The following is a 13,134-nucleotide window of genomic DNA, read 5'->3' as shown; positions in this document are numbered from 1 at the left end:
GTAGTGCAAGATGCAATTGCCTGAAGGGCTGATTTTGAATCTGAAAATATGACAAATGAGTCATGTCTAGAATTGAGAGCATAGTCTATGGCTTTGTCAATAGCAAAAGGTTCTGAAGTAAACACAGATGTATGAGTCGGCAACCGATACCTGAGGGCACATTCAGTCGACCACACACTTGCACCCACACATTCACTCGACTTGGAGCCGTCGGTGTACAATTGATGGGACCCCAAGTGACGAACAATGATGTTACAAAACAAGTGGTGGACCTCCGCCTCCGGCGCCTTGGCCTTTGGTGCTGGGAGCCATGTAACATCGACTGTAAAGCCGGGTGGCTCCCAAGGCGCTATATTTTTAAGCACCAACTTGTCACAGTCACTGGGGTCCACATCAAGCTCCTGAGTCAGTAAGTGGAGGCGAGCGGCAAGTGGCCGACGCACCCCCCGTAGAAGGTGGTGGTATTGACGCAGGGGGGTACAGGCCACATTGCCGATATTACTTTTTCTTAACGTCCTTATGCCGTAGGACAAGGCCAGGTGGTCACGGCGAATACGGAGGGGAGGCACATTCGCCTCCACTTCCATACGAGCTACACGGGTACACCGGACAGCTCCAAGACACATTCGCAAACATTTATTTTGTAACACATCCAATCCTTTCAGCGTGGCATCAGATGCCGAGCCATACACCTGTGCGCCATAGTCTAGCTTTGATCGAATAAGGGACTTAAAACCATTAATAAAGATTTTCTGTCGGCACCCCAGGTAGTACCCGCTAGGTACTTAAGGACATTTAAAGGTTTATCACAACGAGCAAGCAAAGTATTAACATGAAGTTTAAAATTCATTCTACGGTCAAAATGTATTCCTAAAAATTTTACAGAATTTTGAAAAGGTACCGCCTGATTATCCAAAGTTAAGCACAAATTAGGTACGTTACGATTAGTGAAAACTATAGCGGCACACTTACGTATGGAAAACTTAAATCCCCACTGCAAGGCCCATTGGTGGACGGAGTCAAGGGCTGCTTGAATCCGCCCAGCCGAAAATTGTGCATTACGGGAAGAGTGCCATATTGCACAATCGTCAGCGTAGAGTGAGTATTTAAGATTCCTCGGGATGAGAGCTGATCATAATACTAAATAAAGTAGGACTAAGCACACTTCCCTGTGGCACCCCGTTTTCCTGGATAAATATATCCGATGTTACGTTACGGGGTAATTTGACAGAGAAAGTTCTGTCCCTTAAGAAATTTGAAATAAAAACAGGTAAATTTCCTCTTAAACCATAAGCGTAGAGCTTCATTAGTATACCGTGTCGCCAGGTCATGTCATAGGCTTTATGGATGTCCAAGAACACCCCTATCATGAATTCTTTATTGGCAAATGCCTCTGCAATACAATGCTCCAAATTCATTAAATGATCTAGTGAACTTCTGTATTTACGGAAGCCACATTGTTGATCATTTAACAAATTTTTCGACTCTAAAACAAAAAGAAGCCTATTGTTAACCATACGTTCCATGACCTTACATAGACAAGAAGTCAACACAATAGGACGAAATGAAGTGGGATTCATAAGACGACCAGCCTCTTTGGGTATCGGTATGACGTGCGCAAAGTGCCATGAGTTTGGGAACGTTCGAGACGCCCAAATCTCATTGTACAATGCTAACATCTTAATCAGGTTGTCCTGATTAAGATGCTGGATCATACCGTACGTGATGGTGTCTGGTCCAGGGCTGGTGTCTTTACAGGATTTAAGGGCAAGGAGCAGTTCATCTAGCGTAAACTCTTGGTTGTACGGGGAGTTTACGTCTTCTGTGGCAAAGTCTAATATCTGTAGCTCAGCCGTGCGTTTATGATGTTGGAAACGCGGGTCATAATTGGCTGAGCTACTTACATGAGAAAAACTCCTGGCGAGGATGTTAGCAACGTCCACGGGCTCGTCATAGATGTTATTATTTACTTGCAAGGTGGTAATGGGGAAATATGGGCCTTTACTATTTAATATTCTTATGGTGGACCAGACTTTACGTAATGGTGTTGTACGAGTCACCGTGGACACAAAGGACCGCCAGGAGTCACGTTTGGCCCTTCTTATTATTCTCCTTGCCTCAGCCCGTGCCTGTTTGTATGCAATAAAATTTTTCTCAGTGGGCTGACTATCAAAAATCCTGTATCTCCTATTGCGTTTTCTTAAAGCTTGTCGGCAACCCGGCGTCCACCAATGTGCTCTATGCTTCGCATGAACTGTAGAAGTCTTGGGAATATCAGCCTCAGCTGCGTGTAGTATGGATTGGGTTATATTTTCGACCTTAACATCTATGGTCACCCCAGATATATCTAAATTGGCGATCCTTGAGAAGGATCCCCAATCTGCTTTCTTATAGTTAAATTTTGGAAGTGGAGGGTCCGAAATGATGTCGCGTGTATAAGAAAGACAGATGGGTAAATGATCACTTCCCAAGGAGTCGTCGTAAGGGTCCCATGAGAGATCTTGATGTATACCAGGGGAGGCCAAAGGTAAGTCAATGGCCGAAAAGTTACCAGTACGATCATCTACACGAGTCGCTCTACCATCGTTCAGAAGACAGAGGTTGGACTGTAGTATTAGGCCGGCTACTTGCTCCCCACGACCATCAATCCTCAAGCTACCCCATTGATAGTGATGGGCGTTAAAATCGCCCAACACTAACTTATTTCCAGGCAGATGTTCCACTAGTGAATTTAAAGCATCACTATCAATGGGGCCATGTGGAGGACAGTACAGAGAGCAAATAGACAGATACGTGTTATTAAATTTTACTCTGCACGCGACAGCTTCCAGAGTAGAATTTAGAATCACTTCTGTTTGTGGGTGTGATTTGTGTGTGTATATGGCAACTCCGTGACCTTCATATCTTCTATACGAGTGGTAGTGTTTGAACTGTGGAGGATCAGGATGATCCTCCAGGCGCGTCTCCTGTAAACAAACAACGTCTGGCCTGTGTATTGACAGCAAGATTGCTATATCTTGTAGCTTATTCCCAATACCTCTACAATTCCACTGTAATACAGTGAAAGCGACGGTTTAAGATTTTCGTTGGGGGCCAGTGTGCTTTGTCTTTTTCTGTCGCCTGCCGGCAGGCAAGCGACTACCGGGGGACCTATCCCGGTGCTTGTTAATGGAAACCTCCATATTGTCATCAATAACTAGGTTCCCAGCCTCCCCCGAGGAAGAGCTAACCTTTCTCTCCCTCGCTGGAGTAGGAACCGGAAGGACATGAGGACGTGACTGTTTCGTGAGGGTGGTCATGTTACTTTTACTAGACTTGTCAGGCTTCGTTTTAGGCCGTACTGATGGAGAGGCAGCAGCAGCCTGAGAATAAGTTGATGCCTTAGGGATGTCAGTGAGAGAGTTGGAACGGACAGGAGGTCGAGCTGGAGATATACTGTGAGTGGCAGGAGGGAGAAAGACAAGGTCAGTCTGTGTCTCAACGGTGCACATCACGGGACGGGACACAACCGCCGATGCATAGGAGACATTAGGCTTGGGAGTTGCACGCAACTCCTTCACCTTCTTCCTAGCATCGTAAAAGGATATGCCCTCAGTCGCTTTCACTGTGCAGACCTCTTTCTCCTCCTTCCACTTGGGACAAGCCCTAGAGGAAGTGGAGTGAGCATCTTTACAGTGAAAACAGCACTCAGTCTCGGATGTACAGTTGTCAGCAGAGTGACCTACAGCCGCACACTTGCCACACACGATGTTGGAAGCCCGACAAGCCTTTTCATGATGTCCATAGAGCTGACATTTTGAACAACGAAGGGGATTCGGGATGTACGGTCTTACATTTACAATTTCATATCCTACTTTGACATTTGTAGGTAGCAAAACTTTGCCAAAAGTGAGGATAACAGTGGCTGTCTTCATCCTAACGCCATCCTGATAACGAGTGATGAATCTGGCATCAATTACATCCTGCTGAGCAAGTTCCTGTATGATTTCTTCCTCACTCATCACCATGAGATCCCTGCAAGTGATAACACCCTTGCAGGAATTCATGGATGTTGGGATCTTGGCCTCGATATCATGACAGTGAAACTTACGCAGCTTTAGCAAGTCTTTAACCTGAGCTGAGTTGAATGTCTTTACTAGGAGGTCTCCATTTCCAAGTTTTTTTTACTTGTTCCACCTCTCCCGCACAGTGGTCAATCACCTTCTTGACAATGAAGGGATTGAGTCTGGACAGGGGAGTAGAACCTAGAGCATGAAGCGTTACGAAGGTCGCGTTATTTACAGGGATGTCAAGCGGGGAACGAGTCTGGCGTCCGTCAGTCTGGGGCCGGTCAGTCACGGTAGTGGTGTGGGGGGAGGCAGTAGGGGGGTCCATCATAGCTACCACTTCCCCCGTGAAGGGGAAGTGGGAAGAAAGAGAAAAACGACCAAGGGGCAAAGTACCTGGGGAAGACCCACCTAGGCTGAGATTACCCTCTCAAACCACTCTCGGGAGGACGCGCCCGTGTGTATCTCACACCCCAGAGCGATCAGTGGGGGGTACACTCCAGAGGTGAGTAAGCAAAGGCAATCTCAGAAATTAGATATAGACGCCTACTATATCTACTAAGGCCAGGGAGGAAAATTAGTTCTAGCTAACCTAACTTTATTGAAAAACGCCCTAGTGGCGAAAAAAGAAAAAGCTAAAGCCGGTGAGGCAACCCTGCAGCTAGAGGAGAGCCAGAGAAACACGTCTGATCACTCCGCGACCATGCATCAAAGTCCCGCAGTTATCCTCTCTTCTTATGTTCTTATGTACTGTCTCACAGACCTCCGAGATGAATGACAGCAAGTTTGTGATGCAGGATCGTCCTTGCCTGAATCCGTGCTGACTTTCATTTATGAGATTAAATTACTGTGTTTTCTCTAATTTTATTGGCCATAATAGTGTAGCATATTTCTCTAATTTTATTGAACATAAGAACATAAGAAGAGAGGATAACTGCAGTAGGCCGGTTGGCCCATGCTAGGCAGCTCCTAGAAGAGTAACTGAACAACTAGAATGAGATAAGGATAGCAAAGAAGAAGGCTCTCCCCCGCCCTCCAAACCCTCCAGCCGAAGCCGGCAGGAAAAAGTCAGAAAGAACACCACGCCGTATAGAAAAACTGGCGTGGACATTTTACAGGAAAGTGTGAAAGGAGAATAGAGACTATCATAGTGTAGCCTGAAAAGAAAAAAAATATGAATTAGTATTGGTTATAAGATTTTCTTTATTCTATATCTACCCCTTATTTGTCATATGCTTATCTAGCCTATGCTTGAAACTCTCAATGGAAGAGGCGGCAACTACTTTACTAGGTAGCTTATTCCATTCGTCTACTACTCTATTACCAAACCAATTTCTACCGATTTCCTTACAGAAACGGAATTTTTCTAGTTTGAAACCATTGTTTCTAGTTCTATCCTGTACACTCACTTTAAGTACCTTGCTAATATCTCCCTTATTTATACCATTCATCCCCTTAAACACCTCAATTAAGTCTCCCCTTACTCTACGCCTCTCTAGCAAATGCAGACTTAGTCTTTTCAGTCTGTCTTCATATGACAGGTTCCGGACGTCATGTATCATTTTGTCATTCTTGTCTGTACATTTTCTAACGAATTAATATCCATTCTATAGTAAGGACACCAATATTGTACTGCGTAGTCTAAATGTGGCCTTACTAATGCTAGATAAAGTTTCATATTACTTTAGATGATCTATTGCTCACGCTTCTCGAAATAAATCCTAGGACCCTATTTGCTTTATTTCTCGCATTAATACACTGTTGCCTTGGTTTAAGGTCGTTACTAATCATAACTCCTAGATCTCTCTCGCATTCCGATTTGCTAATTTCTTTATCTAAGCTGTATTTAGTATCTCCAATGGTCTTACCTGCGTTAAGTACTTTACATTTTTCAACGTTAAATTCCATTTGCCAAGTTTTAGACCATTTGGACAATGTATCGAGGTCTTTTTGTAAGTTATGGCAATCGTCAGTCGAGTTAATGATACGCCCTATTTTTGTGTCGTCGGCAAATTTGGACAGTGTGAAGAGAGCGCTGGATGCGAGAGGGATGTCTGTTGAGCAAGGAAGAGTGGCTGTGCGTGACAGAAATAAATGGAGAGAAATTGTGAATGAATAAGTGATGACGCAGCCCTGAGGGGATATTCTCCAGCATTTGGTCTGATCAGCTAGTCAGGTCAGGTGCGGGTAAGGGGATGGGTCTGTTATGATGTGGCAGGGGTAAACCAGTTCTGCTGTCGGGCCCTGCTGCGGATGTCACTGATTGCATTGCGCAGTTGACCCTTGTGCGGTGTGGTGCGGTGAGGATCTGTCCGTTCTCCCCTTTGGGGCTAAGATGCGAATGAATGTGTTTGAATGGATGAGTAAATGGGGAGTGTGTCGTCCTGTCTCGGTTACCTCCCTTTCCTTGGGGGAAGCAGCCTAGGTATATAGATAGATAGATAGATAGGCAAATTTGCTGATGCTGCTATTGGCTCCTAAGTCTAGATCATTTATATATATGATAAATAATAAGAGACTGAGTACTGAACCCTGTGGTACACTGCTAGTTACTAATCCCCAGTCCGACTTAGTTCCATTTATTAATACTCTCTGCTTTCGTCCTTTCAGCCAGGATTCTATCCATTTTAAGATATCGCCGTCTATACCGTGTGCTCGAACCTTTCTAACTAACTTTCGTGTGGGACCCTATCAAAAGCTTTACTAAAGTCCAGATAAATAACATCGTAAGCTTTATCGCTATCTACTGCCTCATAGACCTCCGAATAGAATGAGAACAAAATTGTGAGGCAGGATCGTCCTTGCCTGAATCCGTGCTGACTTTCGTTTATAAGATTAAATCTTTCTAATTGTTCTCTAATCTTATTTGCCAAAATTGACTCTAACATTTTTCCTACTATTGACGTTAGACTTATCGGACGAAAATTCGACGCAGCTGATTTATCACCCTTTTTAAAGATGGGCACTACGTTTGTGGTCTTCCACGCCTCTGGAACTTCTCCTGAACTTAAAGAGTCATTAAATAACGTTAATAGTGGCTGACATAATTCTTCTTTGGTTTCTTTTATAATTTTTACATATATATCGTCCGGACCTGGCGATTTTTGAGGTTTTAACTTATTAATTTCTTTCAGTACGTCCTCCTTACTAATGGTTATTTTACTAAGAATATTTTCTGTATTCTCATGGTAAATATTTGCTGCTTGAGGGACCAGGCCTAGATTTTCCTTGGTGAATACTGATATGAAATAATTATTTAGGATGGAGCACATTTCTTTATCTTCACTGGTAATGTCACCTGATTCTGTTCTGAGTTGTCCTATCCTATCTTTATTTTTCGTACGGTACATTCGATAAAAACCCTTGGGGTTTTCTTTTGATTCACTTGCAACCTTAATTTCATAACTTCTCTTTGCTTTTCTTATCTCCCTCTTTACTTCTCTATTTAAAATCGTGTATCGATTACGTTAGTGTTCCTCTCCACGTTTTATTTGTCTATATATTCCTTTCCTTTGGCCTATGAGAGATTTTAATCTGTTGTTTAACCATCTTGGTTCTGAATTATTCGTTCTAAACGGCTTTGAAGGAATATATCTATCTTGGCCTCCGTGTATTATATTTATTAACTCGTTATACTTCTCACTGGTCGAACGTCTGATTGGTACTGGAGCTGAGTTAATTTCCGTGACCTGGACTACATTCCTTTCTACCACCTCCCCCCTCACAGACACCTGACGGACATTCCCACGTGTTTCCTGCGCCTGACCTATGACCTGGCCATAATAGTCTAACATTTTTCTAAATATTGACATTAGGCTTATCGGACGATAGTTCGACGCAGCTGATTTATCGCCCTTTTAAAATATGGCTACTACGTTGGCAGTTTTCCACGCCTCTGGAACTTCTTAAAGAAGCACTGAATAATTCTGTATGTGACTGAAATAATTCTTCCTTGGTTTCCTTTATAATTTTTGCACATCATCAGGACCTGGCGATTTTGAAGTTTTAACATTAATTTCTTTACATCTTCCTTACTATTTTTTTTTTTTTTACTAAGAATGTCCGTATTGTAATCGTAATTATTTGTTGCTTGAGGGACCAGGTCTAGATATTCCTTTGTAAATAGATTCGAAATAATTATTTCGGTTGGAGCACATTTATTTATCTTCACTGGTAGTGTCATCTGATTCGGTTCTGAGAGGTCCTTTCCTGTCTTTATTATTCGTACAGCACATTTGGTAAAAACCTTTGTGGTTTTCTTTCGATTCTCTAGCAATCTTCATTTCATAACTTTGCTTTGCTTTCTGTATCTCCCTCTTTACTTCAGTATTTAAAATCGTGTACAGATTACAAAAGCGTTCTTCTCCACTTTTTGAATTATTCTGTATATTTCTCCCTTTCCTTGGAGGAAGCAGCCTAGGTATATGGATAGATAGATTTCTTTGCTTTGGCTATCTTGGTTCTGAATATTTGTTCTAAACGCCTTTGAAGGGTTATATCTTTCTTGGCCTATGTGTATTACATTTACTAGTTCATCATATACCTGACTGACCGAACGGCTGCTTGGTATCAGAACTAAGTTAATCTCCGTCGCCTGAGCTGTACTTCCACCTATATCCTGTTCCCTTTTACCTGAGCTTCCCCAGTGACCAGACGCACCGTCCCACTTAATGTCTGTCCCCCACCTATGAACTGAGCTTCCGCAATGACCTGGCTCACATTCCCACTCCTTTCATGTCCCTCACCTTTGGCCTGAGGTTACCCACTGAACTGACTTTCCTTAGAGTAACTATAGTCTCCCCATGGGTCGTGAATTCAAAATAAGCTCTTAATCCATCAAAATCTCCTAGACGAAAATTTGTAACGGTCTAACGGTTTTCAGTGGAACAGACATCCCAAATATAAACTTGACTTCTTTGTGATCGCTAATACCGAGTAGTCAGGCAACTTCTTTATCACTAATGACGCGTTCTTTATTTGATAAAACCAAATCTTCATATTGTCACCTCTAGTTGGCTCCCTGCGACAGTGTACTGATAGAGAAAATTATCCTGTACAACTCTAGAAACTCCTGACTCTGTATCCCATGTCTGATTTCGCCAGTGTATCCTTGGCAGGTAAAGGTCCCCTATAATAATTGCGTAGCTGGACTGTGGCGCTTTCCTATTTTCCTCGCAAAGGTTTCACACAGAAATATTATAGCCCTTTATACGATATTCTGCTGAAAAATCTCAACTGTCTGTATTCGTCCCATTTTCACTAATAACGGCAACGTCTATATCTTTTCTCTACAAATTAAATCACTCAGTTCATCCATTTTATTACGTAAACTCCTGCTGTTTGTGTAGTGCACTTTCAGATTACTGCGGGTACTTATGTCTCTACAGTGGGATTTACTTTTTTATTGTTTGTGTTAATAACTGGAAACCTGTTTATTATAAAAACAAATTTATACTACGACTTCTCGCTGCTCTAACATCGTTTTTTCTGTCCTCTGTCATCGCGTGCTTATTTTGAGGTGCCTCAGTTGATTTTTTTTTTTTTATGTGTTCGACTCTGGGCATAGGCTTCACAGCCTGCTCCCAAGGATCAGTAGTCCTCCTACATACCATACACCTCTACATGTCACCACTTCGGCACTAACACCCACCGTCCATACTGAATACATGTTAGGGCTGTCTCATGCAGGACTGGTGTACTGGTATTTTTACATGTCGGCGGGTCTTCTGGTATATCACTGAAGTCTGATTTTATGAAATTCAAATCCTTAAACTGTTCCCTGACCCAGCGGGGACTTGAACCTGGGTCTGGTAGGACTGCAGGCCACCTCTCTATCGATTGAGCCACAGCCTTCCCTTGGTTAAACTATTCTTATTTTTGCAAGTTTCGACGCGTCTATCCAAGCCTGATGATAATGATTCCTGAGTTGTTACAACTTCCTGTACATCTCACTTTGAATCTTGAGAAAAAACTCTAACTCCCTATGTACCATCCTAACTAAAACAGTAGCTCCCTGTCTACTAACATGGGTCCCATCGCAACTATATACGACACTCCGAACATAAAACCGGTTGAGTTAATGATATGGCTTATTTTTGTGTACTATGAAAAAAAAGATCATTTATTTATAATAAATAGTATGGGCCTGTGTACTATTCCCTGTGGAACACTGCTACTTACTAATCTCCAGTCCGACTTAATGCATTAACACTGTGTGCTTTCGTCCTTTCAGTCAGGATTCTAGCCATAAGATATTGCCGTCCAAACAGCGTGCCCGAAAACTTTTTTTTTTCTCATCTTTCGTGTGGAACCCAATCCCGTGCTTTACTAAAATCCAGATAAATAATATCGTTAGCTTTATCGCTATCTACCGCTTCATAGACATCCGAGAAAAATGATTAAGTTTGAAAGGCAGCGTTATTTGTGCAGTCAGTATAGTATTTATGGAGGTACATAATGTCTCTCTCTCTCTCTCTCTCTCTATATATATATATATGAGACAAGATAAAGTTTAATCAGAAACATTATCTACAGAAACAGTACCTCGAATGAAAAAAGATTATGAACAACAAAAACACTTACATATTCATAACAATGTTGGTTAGTAGCATAACTATGGAATATTGCTTCAACAGAATTTTCCCTGCATTGTTTGTAGTAGTTTGTTTATGAATAATAATACCAGATGGCATCCCTACCGACGATTCACTGGTGTCTGGTGCACATGCATTTGTCTGATTCGCGTCCGATATGAACAGAACTAAAAGTAGTGAGTCGTGAGTAGCTTATGGAATGCCTCAAACGTAGCGCTGCTGCTGTTCGCTTCTCATAATAAAGTTGTACAAGCCAGCTATTTGCCTAGGGGGAAAAAATGGTAGCTGTGCTGGGTAGCGTCACTACTCCCAACATTGTTTACACTACACACATTTTGTCATCATTTCATTTAGGCTACTGTATTATATGTTTAATTTCTTGCTTTTCGTTCTTAATTGGCTAGTCCATTTTCAGATGTAGGTCACACAGCAAGCTTCTCTGTCCTGCATTTTATTATTATTATTATTATTATTATTATTATTATTTTAGCAACCGTCTAATGATGTGAGATGTAACTTGTGAATCCTCGCGACCGTAATTTCATTAAAGATGAGAAAGTTCGACGTGGGTCGTCCAACATCTGCTCTCTCTCTCTCTCTCTCTCTCTCTCTCTCTCTCTCTCTCTCTCTCTCTCTCTCTCTCTCTCTCTCTAAGTTATTAAACGTGCAATGTACTGTACTTCAAGGTTCTATAATAAGTAGGCAGGGGCCGTCATCATTTATTGGGCCAAGGTCTCCACAATGCTAAATCTTTCCCCGGTACTGATGATGATGATGATAATAATCATCATCATCATCATCATCATCATTCGGACCTCCTTTCCCAACCTAGGGCTGGGTGAGGAGTAGCAATGTCCAGACAGCCCAAATTTGCCAAATCCAATGGGCCATGCTTCCATTCCCTCATCATTCAAGCCCCCGGAATCCTGGCACCATCAGATAAGCCAAAAACATTCACCACGTTCTGTAGCTTCACATAATCGTATCCGATTGAGTCAGTCCGGACGCTGCCACGTTAAAAAGGGGTGCCAAATCCCTGATCATGCACTTCTCAAAACATTCATCCAGCCAGCTCGATCTCTTGTCAGTTCCCTAGCCTCACCGACTTCCAAACCTCTCTTCCTCACACATTCATCCACCATATCTCTCCACCTTCTCCTTGGCCTGCCTCGCCTCCTCCCTCATTCAAATTCTCTCAGATATACCTTTTTCACCACTCTATTGTTATCCATTCTCTCCACATGACCATACCATCTCAGTACACTCTCTTCGATTCTGATGTCTATCGACTTCCTCACTCCACATCTTTCACGAATCACGTTATTTCGTATCCTGTACACCCTGTGTACTCCACATACATTCCTCAGCAGAACCATTCCCACTGCTCTTACTCTTGACTTTTCATTTTCATGCCACACCATAGTCTTACATCCGTATGTTAAAGGTGGCACTAACACTCCTTCATGTAAGCCTCAAGCCTCTGTTTCTTATCAAGTCCTTCATTATACCAGCTACTTTTCTTCCCTGTGTCACTCTACTTTCAACTTCTTTTGCACATTTTCTTCTCTTTTCTATCACTGTACCCAGGTATTTGAACTCTCACCAATTCCAGTCTCTCTCTATTCACTGTAACATCGCGCTGGGAGTCACCTTCTCTCTCAATAACCAGCACTTAACTCTTTTCTACATTTACTCTCAGGGCACGACGCTCACAGACATCACCAAAGCTCTGCATTAGCCTACCAAGTTCTTTTCCGGTACTTGCAAGCAGTACTGCATCATCAGCAATATTTGAGATATTCCATCCATCATCTCTCTCTCTCTCTCTCTCTCTCTCTCTCTCTCTCTCTCTCTATATATATATATATATATATATATATATATATATATATATACACACACACACTGAACAACCATGGGGACATCACACAACCTTGTCGCACGCCCACACCCATCGTGAACCATTCATTTACATGCCCATTAACCCTTACATGTGCTTCACTACCATTAAAAAACTTTTGACGACAGCTAGCAGCATACCATCTACACCGTACATGCGCAAAACTTTCCACAATCCTTCTCTGTCCACTTTGTCATATGCTTTTTCCAGATCCATAAATGCCATAAACACCTTATGGTCCTTCTCACAAACCTTCTTTGCTATGTTTCACTACAAATATCTGACGCACACATCCTCTGCCACTCCTAAAGCCACCCTGTTCATCACACACTAACACACTAGGACTGATGCTATCTGTCTTATATACTTTCTATATAATAATTATTCTTTATACTTTCCCTTCCACACTCAATAAACTTATGCCACGATAATTCTTGCACTCACTTCGCTCACCTTTATTTTTGTACAGGGGTACAGTCACTGCTTTTTTCCACTATGCAGACACAGTTTCACTCATCCATCATATTAATAATAATAATTATTATTATTATAATAATTCTGTAACTGCTGTTATTTCTTATGGTGATGATGACAC

At 42.2% G+C, this 13,134-nt stretch overlaps 1 protein-coding gene across 1 annotated transcript in view; it reads left to right on the top strand.

Annotated features, from left to right (window-relative positions):
• Window positions 1–13,134, top strand: part of LOC145403292 (beta-1,4-galactosyltransferase 4-like) — a 54,890-nt gene that overhangs the window by 14,480 nt on the left and 27,276 nt on the right. The window lies entirely within an intron of this gene.

This window comes from Coenobita brevimanus, chromosome 60 (genome assembly GCF_032717465.1).
Source record: "Coenobita brevimanus isolate Jiangsu-jjx chromosome 60, ASM3271746v2, whole genome shotgun sequence".
In the NCBI taxonomy this organism is placed as follows: domain Eukaryota; kingdom Metazoa; phylum Arthropoda; class Malacostraca; order Decapoda; family Coenobitidae; genus Coenobita; species Coenobita brevimanus.
Note: the sequence above shows the minus strand (reverse complement) of the source record. Positions and strands in the feature narration are given on the sequence as shown.